Source organism: Talpa europaea (genome assembly GCF_964194135.1).
Source record: "Talpa europaea genome assembly, chromosome: 1".
In the NCBI taxonomy this organism is placed as follows: domain Eukaryota; kingdom Metazoa; phylum Chordata; class Mammalia; order Eulipotyphla; family Talpidae; genus Talpa; species Talpa europaea.
The window spans coordinates 5,726,968-5,733,720 of record NC_140073.1 but is presented as its reverse complement, the minus strand read 5'-3'; positions in this window follow the sequence as shown (position 1 = coordinate 5,733,720).

Genomic DNA, 6,753 nt, shown 5'->3' with positions numbered 1-6,753 from the left:
TCAGTGACTTTTTTAAAAAAAGATTTATTTATTTATGCATACAAGAGCCGGGGTACAGGCCAGAGATGAGGTGTGTGTGAGAGGATTCACCAGAGACAGAGTGGGAAACAGAACAGGCAGACTGACTGAAATACACTGCTGAGAGGAGCAGCAGGCAAGACAGAAGAGGTCTGCTGCGCCATGTGGGATGCTCCCTGGCTGGCCAGGGATCAAACTTGTACTGCAGAGGCTGCGGATTGCTTAATAGTGCAGTGATTAACCCCGTGCGCCACCAGGGATGCCCCTGCTCAGTGGTTTTTTAACACCAGAGATTGATGAATACTGAGAAGTGTTTCTTCTTTCTTTATTTTATTATTGATGAGATCTACACCTAGATCTATCATAGTCAATCTTTCAAAAGCCAAAATACATAATCTTGAAAGCAGTAAGGGTAGTGACTGATAACATACAAAGGATTATCAATAAGATTTACAATCCATTTCTCATAAGAAACTGAATTCAGAAGAGAGTGGGTGTGACAAACATAAAAGTGCTGAAAGAAAAAAAATTTTTGTTCATGTGTTTTTTAAATTTTTGCTTTGATTTCCTCTTTTGTCCAACAGATATCAAGTAACATGTAGTTTAGTCTCCATATATTCATAGTTTTTCTCTATTTCCCTCATAGTTGAATTCTAACTTTATGGTGGAGAGAACACTGGGTATAATTTCAGCCTTTGTAGTTTTATTGACAATTTACTTGTGTCCCAACATATGATCAATTCTTGAAAATACTCCATATGCTCTTGAAAAAAATGTGTATGCAGTGGTTTTGGGCATGGATTGTTCTGTAGAGGCCTGTTAGACCTATTTATTTGGTTTAGCTCCTCATTTAAGGCTATTGTTTCTTTATTTCTACTTTTTCCTGTTGATCTATCCATTGTTGTAAGTGGAGTATTAAAGTCCCCTGATATTATTATGTTTTTGTAATATCTCTAGTTCTGTTACCATCTTCTGTATCTCACTGCTCTATAATTGAATGCATATAGATTTAGGAGTGTTAATTTTTCTTGTTATATTAGGCTCAATCATAATACAGTGTGTTTCTATATCTTATTGCTTTTCTTCATTGGAAGTCTATTTTATCAGATATAAGTATAGCTGTTCCTAACTTTTTGGTTGCCATTTGCTTGTTTTCTGTGTTTTAGCTCTAAGTCTCTGCTTGTATTTGTTGGTAAGATGGGTTTCTTATAAACAGCAGAAGGTTGGACTTTGTTTTGAAATCCATCCAGAACTCTACATCTGTTGTCTGGTGAATTCAGGCTGTTTACATTTAAGGTGATTATTGAGATATAAGTGCTCATTGCCATTTTGTTGTGTTTTGGGTTTTCATTTGTTGTGGTTTGGGGTTTGTCTTGTCTTTAAAAAATATTTTTAGGTCTTCCTGTTATGATATTTAGTTTCATTTCCATTGTGTTACATGTTACTTCTACTTTTATTTGAGGGGTCTGTGAAGTTAGTATACAATGAGCTAGGCTCCTGACCCATTGGATGTTCTGCTCTTTGACTTGTTCTGGTGGAGCACATTTTTCTCTCCTCCTCCTCCACTTTAAATGATTTCCTGTTGCTTTATAATAACAGCATTAAACTTTCTCTCATGTGTAGCTTCTGTTGACAGCTTCTCTCAGTTTTTAGTTTTCAATGAAACTCCTAACTCTTGTTTTCTTGCATGTTAATCTTGCTGTGTAAAGTCTTCTGGGCTGGAAGTAATTTTTCAGGTACTTTAAATACCTCTGTTCGGTCCCTCATGCTGGTAATGTTTCTACTGAAAAGTCAGCTGACAGTCTGATTGATGTCCCTTATAGGTGACCCTTTCTGCTCTTGATGTTTTTTATATTCTATGCTTGGGGTTGGTTTTCAACAGCTTTATTACGATGTGCCTTGGTGTGTGTCTGTCTGGTATTATTTTGTTTGGAAATCTTTGGGCCTCTTGGATCATGACCTCTGGTTCATTTCCCAAGTGAGAAGATTTTTAGCAATTATTTCTTTATACATATATGTAGCCTCTTGCTTTCTCTTCTCCTTCTGGGAATCCTATGATATGGCTGTTGTTTCTCTTGAAATTATCCCAAAGGGCTCTTTCAATAGTTTCATTTTTAATTATTTTTTTCTACATTGCTCTATTTGTTCTCCATCATTTAATTTTTGATTTCATGAATTCTCCTCATTTCTTCTGCTCATATGCTGTTGCAGTCCTAAGTTGTATTTTATTTAGTTCATCTACAGTGTTTCTTAACCCCATTAGATCTAATTGTAGCTGCCTCATTTTCTTTATCTGTATTCTGTTGCTGTTTTATAGTCTCCACTGGTTTCATCTTTTTTTTTTTTTTTTGAGTTCCATAAGCATTGCCAGAACTGTTCACTTGAGTTCCTCTTCACTCATGTGCCCCCAGCAAATCCTCACTCCCTCTGGGCTCTCCGGCGTTCTCTGCTTCTCTCTCGGCTTCTGCTACTGCTTTCTCGGCTTCTCTTTTGGCTTCTGTTCATTCTTGGCTTCTACTGGCGTCCCCGTGACGCAGCCCTTAAAAGCCCAATCTCAGTCCAGGTGAATCCCATCCACCCATGCCCACACCCCACTCCTGGCGCCCGCCATCAGGCATGCATTCAGGACCACAAGGATCCATCATCTATCCTGATGGCGGGAGGGCAGAAAAGCCTGACATTTTTCCTTACCCTACAACTGAGACCGCTCTCTTTTTTTAAAAAAATTATTTATTTATACCAGAGCTGGGGTACAGGCCAGAGGCACAGGAGGGTGAGAGGATTCACCAGAGACAGAGCGGGGAGCAGAACAGGCAGACAGACTGAAAGCACTGCTGAGGGGAGCAGAGGTCGAGACAGGAGAGGTCTGCTGCGTCATGTGGTTATCTCCCTGGCCAGCCAGGAATCAAGCCTGTGCTGCAGAGGCTGCAGACAGCTTCACAACGCAGCGCTCAAGTGGCTGCACCACCGGGGAGGCCCCTGAGACTCCTTAAGAGGTTCTTTTGCTTTAGCAAAAGATAATAGGGATAGAATGCCAGACTAAATTTGCACCTGTTGAAGTAATCAAAAAATAGTACCAGTCAGGGGGTAGGTATAAAAGATGACCAGGTCAGTGGGACATCAAAGGATGACCTTCAGCAAATGTCAGGAATTCCTACTGTGCTGTGCGAACAGAGTCTGTGGGGTTTACAGCCATCCCATCCTCCACGCCAGTTTATCTATCTTTGTGTCTCTTAGGTTTACTTCAACCCCCCGCTGTTTTGAGTTCTACATGCAGTGCTGGGCTTGGATTGTAGTTAATTTGGGGTCACAGGCTGGGAGTTGCTCTCTTTTGTTTTCCAGCACTGAATCTTATCCTGGGGTGTTTACGTCCATGTCCATTATTAACAGGTGCGTGGGCCTCAGTTTATTTACAAATTCCTTTGTTGTTCTGGTTTTAGCCCTGGGGCAGGTGTTTTGAATATCCCCACCTCAGTTTCCAGAAGCAGCCTCATCTCTGAGGAGACACAGGTGATTGACCTACTTCTCCTCACTTGTTCTGGTTCCAGTTGCTCCAATTTGAAAGTTTCAATACGGTAATCCTTGCTCTGGTCCCCACTGCAGCTATCCCACAGGGCATCCTCTATTCTGATGCGGGTCCCGCACACCTCATCATTCACTGAAGTACTGGGTCTCAGGAGTTCCCAATATTGACATATGCCTGATTCAAAGGACCCCAGTAGGGGTCTCTAAAACATGAGACACCTCTTCTTCTTGGGGGTTGTCCTGTCCTGGTATCACTATAAACAGAGTTTACATAATGTTTTCCTGTTCACCTGCAATTTAGCTGAGAGTATATGGAGAAGGCGAGCTGCCCTTCACTCGGCTGCCATCCATTATCATTTCTAAGAGGCTATCTTCCCATCTCTCTTCTTCATCTGGGTCTCCCACAATGTATGTATTGCTCTGCTTGATGTCCTCTGAGTTCCTTAGGTTCTGTTCTTTTTTCTTTTTTTAATTTTGCTACTCTGCAAATTAATTGGAAAAATCCTATTCCAGTTTGTAGCATGTAATCTCCAACTTGAGGGTTTGTACCTGCCGAGTCCTCGCTGGTGCTGCCCTAAATCACGGCACTGTGGCGCCACCTAGTGTCTGTCTGTGGTAATGCAGCCACCGCATTGCCAAGGCTGTCTTTGCTGGAAACTGACCCTGTAGGTAGCTCTCCTAACAGTCAAACCACCAGGTGTAAATTCTACTTAAGAATGAGAGCTGATTTTTACTTTATTACAGTTAGTCTTTTTCATGGTCCCTTATTTAGGTTTTCTAAATTCCTGCTATGAATGAGACCAGTATTTTTCTTTCCAGTATTTTTCTTTTTCTTTCTGCCTTATTTCGCAGAGGATGATCTCTTCCAGCTCCATCCATGTTGCTGCAAATTGCATGAGTTTATCTTTTTTGATTGCTGGGTAATATTCCATGGTGTATATGTACCACATCCTCTTGATCCAGTCATCTATTTTTGGGCATTTGGGTTGTTTCCATAGCTTAGCTATTGTAAATAGTGCTACTATAAACATAGGGGTGCAGGTGCCCTTTTGAATTAATGTGTCTGTGTCCTTTGGGTAAATACCTAGGAGTGGAGTTGCTGGATCACATGGAAGCTCTGTCTTTAGTAGATTAAGGTGTCTCCATAGTGGTTGGACCAGTCTGCACTCCCACCAGCAGTGCAGGAGAGTTCCTTTTCTCCACATCCTTGCCAACATTTGTTGTTGCTAGTTTTTTTTAATATGTGCCATTCTCACTGGTGTAAGATGGTATCTCATGGTAGTTTTGATTTGCATTTCCCTGATTACAAGTGATGTTGAACATTTTTTCATATGCCTGTTGGCCATTTGCATTTCCTCTCTGGAGAAGTGTCTTTTTAGCTCTTCTGCCCATTTTTTGACTGGATTATTTTCTTTGTTGTTGTTGAGTCTCATCAGCTCTTTGTAGATTTTTGTGATCAGTCCCTTATCATTAGTGTTGTGTGCAAAGATTTTCTCCCAGTCGGTGGGGTTTCTCTTTGTTTTGGTTATTGTCTCTTTTGCAAGCAACTTTAGACCAGAGACATACTACAAGGGGGAAGCCGGGGGGGGGGGGTAGAAGAGGGATTCAGGTCAGAATAAGGGGGGGTGGGAATTGTATGGGGAATATAACCAAAATGAAAATGCATACATTGTGCAAAAATGAAAAAAGATGTAAGAATTAGATAAAATAAAATAATTAAACAAAAAAAGAATGAGAGCTGTGGGCCTCCCCTGGTGGCGCAGTGCTGTGAAGGTGTCCGCAGCCTCTGCAGCACGGGTTTTATCCCTGCCGGCCAGTGAGAAACCCACATGGCACGGCCGACCTCTCCTGTCTCACCGCTGCTCCCCTCAGCAGTGTATTTCAGTCAATCTGCCTGTTCTGTTCCCTGCTCTGTCTCTGGTGAATTCTCTCACCCTCCCGTGCATCTGACCTGTATCCCGGTTCTTGTTTGTATGAATAAATAAATCTTTTTTTTAAAAAAAAAGAATGAGAACTATAAGCAGGTCACGTTCACATGATATGGTGTGTACAGTGACACTTGTGCCGCAAGGCTCTTCTGCCCTATCCTCAGTCTAAAAGCCCTGAGCTGTGTTCACCTGGTTGAGAATGTTAAAGTGATTAAACAGGAGACCATTTGACTGAGGTGATGTTAATGCTTTGCAGTCTACGAGGTAAGCAAACCAACTAGACCTGGAGTAGATTGTAAATGTACTCAAATCTGAGAAAATGAAACTTTATAGCAACCAGTCAGGAACTGCCAACTAGACTTACCCAAATAAAGGCATCCGCTTAAGCTATAGTCAGTCAAATAATATCTTTGTTTTGTTTCTGCATCTTCTCTATAAATACGCTGTAAGTGATCTTCTCTGCTCCTGCTGGTCCTAAAAACATTCACTGGCCCTCAATACCAACGATATGCTATTCATCAGAGTAGATGGTCTAGAATTGGCAGCTGCGTGGGATGACAAGACACATGTGATGCTGACTCAGGGAGATAAACTACAAAGATTAAGGAGCCACACATCAAGGATGCTTTTGGAAATACAGAGAGTTGGGGCATGTTGTCGCGTAACCTGCAGAGTACGGGAGGTTGAATCTCCTCCTCAAAAAAGGAAGTACACCGCCCGGTAGGACTCCTCGCCGCAGGAGGCAGTGTCTCCCATGCTTGCGTATTCTGCTCCAGCTGTTTTGCTGTCTGCATGAAAGATGGCCACTAACGATCAGGTCTCACACGGTGGGAGAGACTTACAGCAGGTTCAGGCTGCTGCAGAAGCAATTATTTGGATCTTACTGCTAGGAACACCCTGTGGTATGAGGGGTACCAGGAGTAGGAGAAAATGCAGTGTGATATTTATTTATTTATTTTAAAGATTTATTTATTTATGCATACAAGGGCTGGGGTTCAGGCCAGAGATGTGGAGAGTGAGAGGATTCACCAGAGGCAGAGTGGGGAACAGAACAGGCAGACTGTCTAAAATACACTGCTGAGGGGAGCAGCGGGTGAGTCAGGAGAGGTCTGCTGTGCCATGTGGGTAGCTCCCTGGCCGGGGATCAAACTCATGCTGCAGTGGCTGCGCAAAGCTTCGTAGGTTGCGTCCTAATTCCTTGTGCCACCAGGGAGGCCCTGCAGTGTGATATTTATTATAAGACTTACTGGGAGAGACATATCAGAGACCTTAGAGTTGAGCT